At 37.3% G+C, this 15520-nt stretch overlaps 1 protein-coding gene and 1 long non-coding RNA gene across 7 annotated transcripts in view; both read right to left on the bottom strand.

Moving 5' to 3' along the window:
* The window catches only part of LOC128247590 (uncharacterized), a 77788-nt gene extending 63351 nt beyond the window's left edge, over positions 1-14437 (bottom strand). The window contains exon 1 of the long non-coding RNA XR_008263929.2: positions 11746-14437. This is a non-coding gene — a long non-coding RNA (uncharacterized LOC128247590). The remainder of the gene's footprint in view (positions 1-11745) is intronic.
* The window catches only part of LOC106877306 (all trans-polyprenyl-diphosphate synthase PDSS2), a 902595-nt gene that overhangs the window by 875600 nt on the left and 11475 nt on the right, over positions 1-15520 (bottom strand). The window lies entirely within an intron of this gene.

Below are 15520 nucleotides of genomic sequence, written 5' to 3'. Positions count from 1 at the left end.
TTCTCCACATTTAGCAGGCTTTTGCAGTGGCAATTCCTCTTTCTTTTCAGAATCACTAAGTGCAAGTATATCATTATCCCTCTGAACACACTTCTCTACAACAGCACAATTTTCTGAGTTTTGCAATCCTGAACACCTCATGCCTCTGGTCCTCATATAGCTTCTCTGATAGCAAGATATATGTGTTACCAAGCTTCTTTTCAAGCTATTTGGTATAGTTCTCTGCAACCCTCTCTGCAACCCTAACTTTTCCAGATCTTCCAGCCTGTTCTTATGGCTCTGTCTACTTCATTGTTCCACCAATATCATCCTAGGTCTAGTTGGGACTTTACACCAACCACAAATTTGTTTTGTGATCCTAAGTAGGATGTCACATAGGAACTTCCCATTGTCCTCTATGTTATATGTCTCTATCTCCTCCTTCTTGTCAATTAGAACGTCTCTAAATTTCTGACTATTCAAAGGATCCTTAAGCTTCAAAATGTTCCTTTTCCAGACTTGGAGTCTTTCTACCCCAAAGTCTGAAGTCACTAATGACTAACCTATGTCAAGGAGAGTGGGTGCATGCATGCATTTGTGTTAGTGTACATAAGGGTCATGGTCACTCTACTTTCTCATCTGATTAAGTTATTTAAAAAATGTATACATGGGTACAGGCATGGTTGTGCGGTATCAAGTGGTCATGAGATGTGCTAAAAATAACAGCTAAATCATCCTTTATTCACAAAAATAATTTTATTTTTATTTTTTTCATAATCAAATGAATTCTCTGTCTGGTAAGAAGTTTGCTTCCCAACGACATGGTTCTGGGCTCAGTCCCACTTGGGCAAGTGTCTGACCAAAGCTTCATGAGTGGATTTGGTAGACAAAAACTGAAAGAAGCCCATCGTATATATGTGTATATATCTATGTGTGTATATCTTTGTGTCTGTGTTTGTCCCTCCCACCACCATCACTACTGCTTGGTGTGTTTACATCTCTGTAACTTAGCAGTTCAGTAAGAGACCGATAGAATAAGTACTAGGCGTAAAAAATAAGTCCTGGGGTTGATTTGTTTGACTAAAACCCCTCAAGGCAGTGCTCCAGCATGGCTTCAATCAAATAACTGAAACAAGTAAAAGAATAAGGTATAATGGTAATTTAGCTGAGATGTCAATAAAGAGATGTGGGTTCCAGCCCCATTGAGTTTTCACCTTTTTGTTCTTTTTGATGAATACATTTTGTTTTGGTTAATAATGTGAACATGAAGTCACCATTCAACTTTGGGTCAAATAACAATAATTTTAATTAAATTATAAAAAAAAACATTTTAAGAAAAATAATTTGAATTAAAAAATTATTCTGCAAAGCATCTATGAATTAAAGAGATGTAGATTCAAGTCCCATTAAATTCTTACATTGTTATCCTTCTAGCTTAATATTTTGCATTGCTTAAGAATGAAAATAATTATCATTCAATTCAGAGTCAACCATTAATAAATTTAATTTAATAATTAAAAATATGGCTATAATAAGAGAAAAATAAATATATATATATACATAGATAATTAAACTGGAAGAAACATTACTCTGTAAAAGTATCTATGAATTACCTCCCTTAACTGAATTTAACAGACTTAAGTGACAACTGCATCTCTGTTGTAAACCTAATAATTTAACGTTTTTATAATCATATTTCTAAACAGAATATATCCTCTCTTTGTGTTTTAATCCTTGTGCATTTTAACAAGTCATATCAGGCTCTAATACTCTACCTATTTTATGTTGAAACCGGCCAAATCTGGCCTCTCACACCTACCCTACAATGTCATTCTAAAAATGAACAATCACATCATCAAAATTTCAAAGCTTCAAGATAAAGCCTGATTAATTCAGAACAATGAGAATAAATAGACATTAGATTTGACAGAAAAATTTGAATGCTAAAGAGTTAATTTTCACAGTAATCAATAATCAACAATTATAAAGAAAAAATGATTTTAAAGTTAATAAATATTTATGCCTATGGCAAAATTTTGAGAAGAGGGAACAGGATGAAAAGCAAAGATGATCTTGGCTACCTAATTACGTTCAAATTGGTCAAATTTGGCCTCTCACTTACTCTACAATGTCATTCCAAAACTAAATAACTACATCATCGTAATCTCAAAGAGATGAGATGATGCATGATTAATTCAGAACAATGAGAATAAATAAGCATTAGATCTGATAGAGAAATATGAATGCTAAAGGGTTAATTATCACAATGGTCAATAATCAACAATTATAAAGAAATAACAAATTCTAAGTTAATAAATGTTTATGGCTGAAATACATCCTCATTCATAGGTAATACTTTTGGGAAGAAGAGGGGACAGGATGAAAAGCAAAGCTGATTTTTGCATGATTCAAGTTCAAGGCACAAAGGGCAGGAAATGATTGCTGTAATAACGAACAATTACTAGAGGCAGTTTTGATTGAGTTGATGCTGAAAGTGTTAATCCAGCTAACATGGTCAGAAAACTGTTCTATGCTGGTAATTAATTTGCATCAATTATTCTACACCAGCTAAGTAAGTATAATCCTCCATGACATCTGACTCCACATGGTTCTTTTAAATAACACCTGAATGGTACACTTGTTGGTGCACAAATAAACATCGATGGTGCAGACAAGGAAGGCTTGCATGCCTCAACAACTGCTCGTCTTTCTGAAAAAGTCTTGCTCGTACCTGCACACGAACGAGCAGATACAAAATCAACATTGGCTGACAAAAGCTCTAAGCACTAATGCGTGTGTGTGTGTGTGTGTGTGTGTATGTGTGTGTGTGTGACAAAAGAGGAGGTGTATTTCCATGCAGGAAAATTTGTTGTTGAAAATGCACCTGGATTTGAAAAACTTGTAATTGTTTTTAAATAAATTTATTTACATACATATCAAACTAGTTTCAACAATATTTTTTGTTTATCAATGGTAAAAATTATAAATTGTGAAGTAGAAAAACATGTTTAAAAGATACAATGTTTACAAGATTCAATAATATAAAAAATGTGGATCATCTTGTTAAAATGCACAAAATTCAATAGTGTTAGAAGTGATTGAGAAGAAATGCGGATCACCAAAGGTTCGGTCATACTGAGTTGAGAGGGAGAAAAACAAGTGAGAAATAAAGATAGTAAAAAAAGGGTTTTGTTACAGTTTCTATAATTCTTTTTCCATCGTGTACAGGGATTTTCGCTTATAACAGCGTTTTTTGGAATCCAGTGTATTTATAATTTTTTTTTTTTTTTTGTTAACTGATCTGATTTTTGATTCATTAATTTTTCTGGTGGTCAAATTTGTCGTTCTGCCTGGTTGACTTCCCTATGTGGAATGGTCAACAGCCATTCCAGTTGGTTGATTTTCTTAACGAGTCATTATATTGTATTTACTGAAGTTTGGTTTTGATCGGAGGTAAAATTTCATTGGTCTAGGGTTAGGTGACGTCAGTAACTGGTGTTTGTACAGTGTTATCGTATGATGATTTGGAGTTGTGGTTTCAAAACCTGCGTAGAAGACTATTACTAAGGTTTTTTTTTATTATGTCTGTTATCGTTGCCATTGCCCCTGGAGTGGCTCATGTGCGGGCGACACATGAAATCTTTCGAGCGGGATCGTTGCCAGTGCCCCTGGATTGGCTCATGTGAGGGCGACACATGAAATCTTTCCGAGCGGGATCGTTGCCGATGCCCCTGGGCTGGCTCTTGTGCGGGCGACACATGAGGTTTTTCGAGCGAGATCGTTGCCAGTGACTCTGGACTGACTCTTGTGCTGGTGACACAGGAAATTTCTTCGAGCGAGATCGTTGCCGGTGCCCCTGAACTGGCTCTTGTGTGGGGTTGTTGTAGGATTTTTGAGCGAGATCGTTGCTGGTGCCCCTGGACTGGCTCTTGTGCGGGTGACACATGAGGTTTCTCGAGCGAGATGAGCGTGGCCGTTGCCAGTACCGCCTGACTGGCCTTCGTGCGGGTGACACATAAAAGCACCCACTACACTCTCTGAGTGGTTGGCGTTAGGAAAGGCATCCAGCTGTGGAAACACTGCCAAATCAGATTGGAGCCTGGTGTAGCCATCTGGTTTCACCAGTCCTCAGTCAAATCGTCCAACCCATGCTAGCATGGAAAGCGGACGTTAAACGACAACGACGATATATATGTGCTGTGCGTGAGAAGACCCGGCAAGCCAAGTGAGATTGTTGCCAGGGCCCCTGGACTGGCTCTTGTGCGGGTGGCACATAAAAGACACCATTTCGAGCGTGGCCGTTGCCAGTACCGCCTGACTGGCCTTCGTGCGGGTGACACGTAAAAGCACCCACTACACTCTCTGAGTGGTTGGCGTTAGGAAGGGCATCCAGCTGTAGAAACTCTGCCAAATTAGATTGGAGTCTGGTGTTGCCATCCGGTTTCACCAGTCCTCAGTCAAATCGTCCAACCCATGCTAGCATGGAAGGCGGACGTTAGACGATGATGATGATGATGATGATGATGATGATGTATCTGGTTGTCTTTTTGTGGAGAAATTGGGTCTCTTTTCCTTTTTCTTTTTAGTGTTTTTTTCTTCTTTCTAAAGGATATTCAGCTGTATTTTATATCTTTTAATGAGCATTCTTTCTTTATTCAAACGGAATTGGAATGAAGTGTTCCCAGTGCATTGATAAAGAGGGAAGATTAGGTATTTCAGGCTTATGTTTGTGGGTCCTGGATTTGTTGCCTGTGTACCATCAGTCTGTCCCTCAAGGTCAAACTAGTTTGACCTATGTAGTCTCCATCACATACTCCATGTTTGAGAACATAGATTAAGTTCTTTGATGCACATGTGAAGTGACTTTTTATGGTAAAAGTTTGACTTGACTTAAGTTTGTATGCTGAGCTCTCTAAGAGGAAGATGCAAGTCCCACAGTTAGGGTGGTTGAACGTTTTGACTAGTGAGGTTGTATCTTTGGTGGATAATTTGACAATGTTGAGGAAAATTTTTAGGGATTACGGTTGTCTCTTGCTTTTAATAATCCTATGTGTTTCTAGTATCTTTTTCATTCATAGATCATTCATAAGGAGGGGTATGTTTTGGTGGATGATGTATGCTTCCATGTTTCTCGGATTGTGTGTTGATACGTAAGATAAAGTTTTAAGTGTGTCATGGGGTTTTCTTGTTTTCTGTAACTCTTGGATGTCTATAATTTTTGCACATTTTTGATTAGACTGGCCAGGTATTTTCTATCTAATAATGTGTTTTTAAATTCTTGGAATCGTTTTTCTCGGGTTTGGGGATTTGATGCAATTGTGCAAATTCCTCTTGCTAAATTGAATGTTATATTTATTTTAGTATGTTTTGGGTGGCAGGAGGAGAATAGAAGATATTGTTTTAAGTCCATTGGTTTGAAGAAGATGTCGGTTTCAATTTCAGTATCTCTTTTTATGATTAAGATGTCTAGGAAGGCTGTATTCCATTGTGAACTGTGGTTAATGCTGTTGATTAAGTTTTTAAATTCTGAGACTTGCTCAAGGTTATGTGGCCACAGAATGAAACAGTCATCCAGGTAGTGTTTCCAGTTGGTGAGTAAATATTTTTTAGTCTAGCGTGCTTGTGTATTTGGACCTCCAAGTATGCCATGACAAGGTTAGCAAAAGTAGGGGCTACCCAAGTTCCCATCACTGTGCCCGACTTTTGTTTATAAGTGTTCTCACTGAAGTTAAAGAAGTCATTCTGTAGGATGAATTTTATTTTTTCAACAATGAATTTATTTAAAAACAATTACAATTTTTTCAAATTCAGATGTATTTTCAATAACAAACTTGCATTGGCTATCGCCGAGCAAACACGCGAACTTACTTCGTCCCCACTTTCAAGTTCGTGCCTCACAGCGTTCATATACACATAATTTTTCACGTCTGGCCGCATGGCCTTTTCCGTTTGTTTTCCTGTCTTGTTTTCTTTTCCGTTTGTTTTCCTGTCTTGTTTTTTGTCCACCACTACATTCCTCCATGGCACAGGTTTAATTTGTGTATACAAATTTAATTTGCGGTCCATGGGAAGAGCCGTTTTAACGATGCATCCTGCCCAACTCTTCGAAACGCCGGTGTTAAAACGGGGGTAGCTGATGAAGGAAAATGTTCTCTATGTGGCTTGTGTTTTCTGTACTCTGGTTATTATTATTTCTTGTCTACGTTTTGTTTGCAATGTCCTGTACCCAGATATGCACCTATATATACAGGTAGACGTAGGTATGCACACACCTGTACGTATATATGCATATACTCATTTATTATTTGTTTTTATATATATATATATATATATATATATATATATATATATATATATATATATATATATATATAAAATTTAATAAATGGAGTAATACGCATATGTTAAATGAATTCTTTTATTTCCGACATATGCAGTTTGGGTTCGTGCCAGGTAAAAGCACTACTGATGCCTTATTTCTAGTGAGACAGCTGCAGGAGAAATACCTAGCTAAGGATAAACCTCTGTACCTGGCTTTCGTTGACATGGAGAAAGCCTTTGACAGGGTCCCCTGATCCCTTATCTGGTGGTCAATGAGGAAACTTGGGATAGAAGAATGGTTAGTGAGAGCTGTGCGAGCCATGTACAGAGATGCTGCCAATAAGGTGAGGGTTGGAAATGAGTACAGCAATGAATTCCGGGTAGAGGTAGGGGTCCACCAAGGTTCCGTCCTCAGCCCCTTCTTATTTATCATAGTCCTCCAGGCAATCACAGAGGATTTCAAGACAGGTTGCCCCTGGGAGCTCCTCTATGCTGATGACCTTGCCCTAATTGCGGAGTCACTATCAGAACTAGAGGAGAAGTTTCAGGTGTGGAAGCAAGGTCTGGAATTGAAGGGCCTTAGAGTCAACCTAGCTAAAACCAAAATCCTAATAAGTAGGAAGGTAGATAAAACACAAACCCCTTCAGGTAGATGGCCCTGCTCAGTATGTAGAAAAGGAGTAGGTAGTAACTCTATAAGATGTACCTGGTGCAAGCTATGGACACATAAGAGGTGCAGCAACATCAAAGGCAGGTTAACTAGGAAGTTAGTTTTTGTTTGTGGCAGATGTTCAGGTGCAATAAAGACTGTAAACAAACAGGAAACAACTTCTATCTCATTCCAGGGTGAAAAACTAGAGGTAGTCGATAGCTTCCGCTATCTGGGCGACCAAGTTAGTAGTGGGGGTGGGTGCGCTGAAAGTGTAGCTGCTAGAATAAGAATAGCCTGGGCAAAGTTTAGAGAGCTCTTACCTCTGCTGGCGACAAAGGGAACAGCCATGCTACATGGCAGCGAAACATGGGCTGTAACTGCTGAGGACATACGTAAGCTCGCAAGGAATGAAGCCAGTATGCTCCGTTGGATGTGTAATGTCAATGTGAATACCCGTCAGAGTGTAAGTATCTTGAGAGAAAAGCTGAACATTAGAAGCATCAGTTGTGGTGGTATGGACATGTGGTGAGAATGGATGAGGATAGCTGCGTGAAAAAGTGCCACACCCTAACAGTTGAGGGAACCCGTGGAAGAGGTAGGCCCAGGAAAACCTGGGCTGAGGTGGTGAGGTAAGACCTTCGTACATTGGGCCTCACCGAGGCGATGACTACTGACCGAGACCTTTGGAAATGTGCTGTGCGTGAGAAGACCCGGCAAGCCAAGTAAGATCGTTGCCAGTGCCCCTGGACTGGCTCTTGTGCGGGTGGCACATGAGATGCACCATTTTGAGCGTGGCCATTGCCAGTACCGCCTGACAGGCTACCGTAGGATTTTCGAGTGAGATCGTTGCCAGTGCCCCTGGACTGGCTCTTGTGCGGGTGGCACATAAAAGACACCATTTCGAGCGTGGCCGTTTTCGTGCGGGTGACACGTAAAAGCACCCACTACACTCTCTGAGTGGTTGGCGTTAGGAACGGCATCCAGCTGTAGAAACTCTGCCAAATTAGATTGGAGCCTGGTGTTGCCATCCGGTTTCACCAGTCCTCAGTCAAATCGTCCAACCCATGCTAGCATGAAAAGCGGACGTTAAACGATGATGATGATGATGATGATATGTTTCGAAGATTACAAATGGTTCCTTCCAAAGGAATAGGTGATGTTGATAAAGATGTAATCTTCTCTTCAGGGAAATACATAAGATTCAACTTAACCATAAGACATTTTAACCGGTTAAAATGTCTTACGGTTAAGTCGGATCTTATATATTTCCCTGAAGAGAAGATTACATCTTTATCAATATCACTTATTCCTTTGGAAGGAACCATTTGCAATCTTCAAAACATACGTCGGAAATAAAAGATTACATTTAACATATGCGTATTACTCCATTTATAAAATTTTATATTTATTCAAATACCCCAAACTAACAGGGAGTTTCTATCTCATAAACAGGAGTTACACCACAGTCATTTTGTGATCTTTGCTACCCTGGTATCTATTAACCAATTTATTTTGTCGGAGTTAATTGTTAACTAAGAGAAAATAAATACATATAATCAAATATATATATATATATATATATATATATATATATATATATATATATGGATAGATAGAGATAGATAGATAGATAGATAGATAGATAGATAGATATATCTGCACACACACAAAACAAGCTTCTTTCAGTTTCTATCATCCAAATCCATTAATAAGGCTTTGGTCAGCCCAAAGCTATAGATGAAGACACTTGCCCAAAGTGCCATTCACTGAGACTGAACTCATAAATTATGAGGAAATTACTGGAAAGTTCCTGACTTTTAAGGGCATCTCAAAAGGCCTGGCTGGAGGCCCAACCTTTCAAGGTTTATTACAGGGCTTAAAAAAACTGAAGGACTGCTGCAATAAGTGTGCGAATCTGAGAGGGAATTATGTTGAATAAAATCATAATTAACTAATCCTCCTATATTTTCTTTTAGCAAAAGCCATGAACCTTTCAGCACCTCTTCGTATATAACAAGCTTACAACTTACACATTTTAATGTATGTGGTCTAATCAATAATTATCCGGACTGTTGCTATTGTAATGAAGCTTAAGCACACAGAGTAAAGCCGCTTGGCACAGATTGACCTTAAACTCTGCTGTGCATGCGCACTAAGTTTTGACATTCTAGCTCATTTCCCCTGTTTACAGCAGTGCTTGGAAGGAAGGTGTGTAGCATGTGAAAGTCACATTGACCATGACAGAGAAGGTTGGGCAGAGAATTTGCAGCAAATTTTACCAAAAGCTTGGCAATACCTGCTCAGAGGCATACACAGTTTTCAGAAAGTTTTCTTTGTTCTCAATACAATCAAGATCTTGTGCAACACAAACCTGGGTGCCTTTTTGGTCAGCTAAAAGCAGTTTTAGCACAAACTTGTCAGACACGTGTCTCATACCCAAATCTTCAGTGATAACGGACTGAACTGAACCATAACTAATGTGCATTTCCTCTGATAACTCATCTAGGAAATGTCTGAACTACTTATTCACTTGTGTGTGGATCATACACTCCTCTCCATACACTTCCTGCAACTTTGCATAGGCCTCTGAGCAAGTATTGCCAAGGCAACTTTCTCTGTCATGGTCAATGCAACAATCTCATGCTGCACACGTTCCTTCCAAGCACTGCTGTAAACAGCAGAAGTGTGCTAGAAGGTTAAAACTTAGTGCGCATGAACAGTAGTGTTCAAGGTCAATCTGTTCCATGTGGCTCCATTTTGTATGCTTTAGCTTCGTTACATTAGAAACAATCCCGATATTTATTAATCAGACCTCGTAAACTAGTCAATATAAAAACAGTTGTCACATAACAAAATAAGGACAGAAAGATCAAAGCCGAAATGCCAGTTCATCCTAGATAGACAGGTTTGATCGAGAATTAAACAACGGAGAATATATATCTATTGCATAACAAAAACATGTTCAGTTTTCAAAACGCTTCGACAAAGAGGGAAAGATGTTAACTTGAGAGCAGTTATCTTTAATATAATATATATCAGAAATAAAAATAAATTCTATTTGAAATTTTCTACATGTATTTTTTAATTGGCAGTATTTTTTTAATACATACTTGAAACAAATTATCTCCCTTATATGTCTAAGAGATTAGTGAATTACCTCCCTTAGATTAGAACGCTGACTTTTATTCTTGAAATTGTTTTTAGTATGTACTTTTTCTGAGACAATAGACTGTCACAGCTATCTATTGATTTTTGAAACATTCTGATCAGTCAAGCAGTAATTAATTCTAATTGTATATTCAAATATTCTCAATACTTTTGATTATATATTCAAATATTCTACATACAATTGATTCACGTACATTTTCAGATTGGGGAAGTAACTCTAAATTACATTTTGAAACAAGAGTTACCGTTCTTACATCATACTTTTACATTTCTAAAGCTTTAGAGTACATCCGACCTTAATTGGAACTCTCTTGTATGTGACTAGCTTCTACTTCCGCGGGCTACCGACTCATAGACTGTATGACCAGTTAATAACATGTCTAGAAATTATAGATGGAAGAGTGTAGACAGCAAAGTTATTTCACTTCATAGATACTCTGCAAACGTCGCTATTGGTCGTATTTGGCTTCAGACATTGAGACTTGTGAGGAAAGACTTTGTTTACACTTTAAATAACTTGATTTGCTCTAGCATTTCGTCAATTCTAATGGACTATCAACAGATCACCCCTTGCCATCTGTTTATTAGATAAACTTTAGAGATATGTGTATGTGACTGTGCGTTTGTATTTGATAAATATGATAGGGATAAAAAAATATTCAACATTAAGTGTCGTTTATTTATTATTTATTGTTTTAATTATACGTTTATTTACTTACATCCATAAAAAATATAATTTATTTATACAAGGGGAAAAAGTCAAAATAATTAAGCATGCTCTTTCCCTGCAATGCAGTTGCAATCAGCTGAATGCACATTGCCAGTAACCTTTGACACTCTGTGGTCAGGATTGTTCTTTTTGTTAGATGTTGGGTATTGACGGGATTACCAGACACTGGACAATGCAGTGAGAGCTGTTTTCGGTAACATCGTGATATTCAATGTTGTGGACGTGCCTGTCATGGTAAAATATGCCATTCCTTAACTCACTTTGCCTTCATCCGTAGCACAAGGCAGTTGTAAACATCATTATCCGTAAAATTCGGCAAGTTATGAAGATCTTTAGTCAAATCTGATTTCAGCACATTAGGATCAGGGAAAACTTCACCGAGATGAGATACAAGTTTCTGCTTATTCCGGTCTGAAGTACACTTCTAGTCTGTTTCTTTTAATTCATTGACATTCTTTATCGTAAGAATTTTAAAGTAAATAAAAATACAAGGGAAATAACTTAATGTCTTACTAGTATTATCCGTACTCTCCCCACCCCACCTGTTCGCGAGCGCGCATTTTTTTTCTTCATATTCGTTCACAGCAAGTTGTCTTACACCTATTACACTAATTTTTTAAATTTTTTTTTTTAGCTCGGGTCAAACGCTTTGGTTTAACCGTTATCTCCCTATACTGGAAGATTACCATAAGTTGTTGTGCAGCAGGTACTATGATATTCAATCACGTGTGTGATTATATAAACAGTTAACTTCAATTACGTGTGTGATTTATTTAAAAACAGCTAAAAAAAAACACATTTCAGAGTAGTACGAATTATACTAGTAAGACGTTAAGTTATTTCCCTTGTATCTTTATTTACTTTTTTTACCTCACTAAACTGGAAGATTACCTACCTTTTAACCTTTCAACCAAATCCGCCTTTTTTCCAGTAACATACTGTCCATGTAATCGCAAATAATTCTTTAACTCGAGTCCCTTAATATTCATGATATGACGTGACACACAACAACAATGGCTTGGACAGTCCGTGGAAGTAGAACTGTCTGCATGGAGGGCCGCCTAGCCAAGGGAGATAATCTACTTAGCAGAATGTCCTATACACAGACAATAAGTCTGAATTAATCTCTAGTGTCTAGCACTTCATTATAATAGTCTTCTCTCTCTCTCTCTCTCTCTCTCTCTCTCTCTTCCAAATATTCTACTTGATTTATGCCCAAACTAGCCAGATCTGGCCTCTCACACCTACCCAACAATATCATTCTGAAAAATAAACAGTCACAACATCGAAGTTTTGAAGTTGTGAGATAGTACCTGATTAATTCAAAACAATGCGAATAATTAAGTATTAACACTACATTTAACAGAGTAATATGAATGCTAAAGGATTTAAAATATATGGTTATTAATTAAATTGTTGTTCAAAGAGAACTCTAGACATTGGTTAGGGTGCAGATTTGTAACATATTATTGAAACATCAACAGTAATAACTCAAGAATTATGTGATCACTGCACTACTGAGTGCAGCTGTGTGTGCCTTGGGTATGTGTTGTGGTTTGTTTTGGGATTGTTATTTTCATTGTAATGAAAGTGCTTTACATAGGATGTGTGCAGTGCATAGTAGTGCTATTTTCTGTATGTTATATATATAGGAATCTTGCAGGCGTGAAGTGGATTCGATCCACTATGCCCAAATTTGAATTAACACTGCATCAGAACTTTTCCCGCGGTGGAACAACGGTTTTGATCTGACAGCAGTTAGATATGTCCCAGACGCCTTTAGCTAGGCCGAAGCGGTGTCTCCACCACTTGACCCTTTCTGACCTCTTCTACTCCATCAAATCTAGAATAGAGATAAACAAGACCGCCAGCTAAATCCTTTGCACTCACTACCCTTCTAGATAGCTATAAAACAGGAGACCCCAAGCAAAGCTTCCTCTTTAGTCACCAGTCGGTGACGACTCAACAGCTTAGTCACCAGTCAGTGACGACTGGACATCTAGAGCCATGGACACAAGCAGGCAGCCCCTAAAAGACAAACGGCCAGAGGGAGAAAGAAGTTTACTGTCAGCCACTGTGAGACAACATCGCACACATTATAACTAATACGAGTTCGCATCCTTTCCTCTTTAACACTACCATCTCTCTCTATATATAAATACTACTATGAGAAAGTGTACATACAGATACAGGCCGAAATTCTTTACCTTGTATGCTTTACGTACAAACTGTTATACTATTACATTGGCCTACCTGTCGTGGTATGGCAACATATAAAGTAACGGTAAATAAATATTTCTATAAAAATGTTGATCATCTTCATCGTTCATCTTATAACCAGTACAATTGGTAAATAATACTTATCCGTTACAATGGGTGACACATCGACTACACAACACAAAAATATTAACCGTTACATTGGTGACCCCGAACAAGAGACTCGCAGCCTTCACAAAAACATCAACCGTTACATATATATTCACAAGCCCTGGTGTTTTGGTTATGTATTTGTCTGTATTTTTTTTTATATTATTATTATTATTATTATTATTATTATTATTATTATTATTATTATTGGATCTTTTCTGTCTGGTTGCCACTTTTCAATTTCTTCAATTTCTGTTCATATTCAGTGTAATAATGTAATGATGTATGTTAATTTTTGCCAGGAAATTCATTTTTGACATAAATCAATAAATAAAGAGTTATTAGCTTTTAAAGTTTGCATATTTAGGGTAAATTGAGCCAATCATAAGCCACAGACACATTCATGCCAATTTCCATAGTAACAAGCCAAACATGAGAACCCTTTTGTCTGTGAGAAAGCACATGTGTTGACAAATATATTCTATGCACAATATATTCACACACAAAATGACAGCTTCCAAATCCTGTTTTCTAACTGGGTAAAAATTATCAAACTTTAAACCACTATAACTTTTTTTTTTTTTTTTTTCTGGAAAAAGTGTAACATTATCCTGAGATTCAGCATAGAAAATTACAACTTTTAAAATTTTCAATAAACTTTGAAGTTTCTACAGGTGCAGCCAAACAGAAAAGATCCTAATTATCATTATTATTAAAAATAATGGTTTCAAATTTTGCCACAAGGACACCAATTTTGGGGGAAGGGAGGAGTCGATTATATCGACCCTGAAAGGATGAAAGACAAAGTCAACCTCAGCGGAATTTGAACTCAGAATGTAGTAACGTGCAAAATGCCACTAAGCATTTTGCCCAGCATGCTAAAAAAACAGAAGAAAAAACGGTTAGCAGCATTTTGCCTATCACTACATTCTGAGCTCAAATTCCACCGAGGTCGACTTTGCCTTTCATCCTTTCAGGGTCGATAAATTAAGTACCAGTGAAACACTGGGGTCAATGTAGTCAACTCATTCCCTCCCACAAAATGGCTGCCTTTGTGGTAAAATTTGAAATCATTACTATTATTATTATTAAATGCGTACAAAAACAGTATTGCCATTAATTAATTACATTAAAGCTGTTAACTCAAAATCTAATGGTCCAGCAAACTTGATTCTCCAACACATTGTTGGCACCTCACCAAATTGTATTTTCTCCTAAACATCTTCACTAGCCATTGATATTACACCATCACTGTTTACATTCAAACAGCAACAAAAAAAACCCAACAGTGAACTCTTAAGTGTTTTATATCTAGCGTTATCTACATATATATATATATACATATATATATATATATATATATATATATATATATATATATATATATATATATATATATATATATATATATATACATATAGCTAGCAAGTTCTTGTAAAAGACCTTATCGTATTATTGAATTAATTATATATACATATATATATATACACACACACACAAACATATGTATATGTGTTTGTGTCTGTGTGTAGGCACAAGAGTCCACTACATCTTATAGCAGAAGCAGTTGTAAGCTAATGAAGTGTATAACATAACCATTGTTTTTCCTGTATCATCTCTTTTTCTTATTACCACTCTATACTCGTCTAACACTTTGTTCTGAAACGTACATATGTTGAGTTTTGCACCAGGTTATTAACTTCCTCTTCTCACCTGTATCACTTGTGTCACCTGCTTGTCCTGACAAACCTCGAAATGAGATGATTAAGTGCAGCTACTGATTTAGTACAGCTGTGGCACTGGAGTGATTTAGTACATTTTGGCACTGGAGGCAAACACACTCAGACACACACACACACACACGTTCTGCAAAAATATACACATACAGATACTCCATAAGATGAAGAAATTCCATAAGATGTACTTTGTGTAAGTTATGGACGCATAAGAGGTGCAGCATTATCAGAGGAAGGTTAACAGTGAAAATAGTTTTTGTGTGTGGAAGGTGCACAGGTACAATTAACAGTAAAAATGTACAGAAAATAAATTCCATCAAATGCCAGGGCAGAAAAAAATAGAAATTGATAGCTTCTGTTACTTAGGTGACCAAGTCAGTAGCCGAGGTGGATGCTCTGAAAGCGTAGCTGCTAAAATAAGAATAGGCTGGATAAAGTTCAGAAAGCTCCTACCTCCAAAGGGCCTCCTGCTCAGAGTGAAAGGTAGACCTATGATGCCTGTGTGCAAACAGCCATGCTACACAGCAGTGAAACATGGGCTGTGACTGCTGAGGACATGCGTAGGCT

This window comes from Octopus bimaculoides, chromosome 4, assembly GCF_046866305.1.
Source record: "Octopus bimaculoides isolate indiv1 chromosome 4, ASM4686630v1, whole genome shotgun sequence".
Classification (NCBI taxonomy): domain Eukaryota; kingdom Metazoa; phylum Mollusca; class Cephalopoda; order Octopoda; family Octopodidae; genus Octopus; species Octopus bimaculoides.
This window is presented reverse-complemented; position numbering and strand designations above follow the sequence as displayed.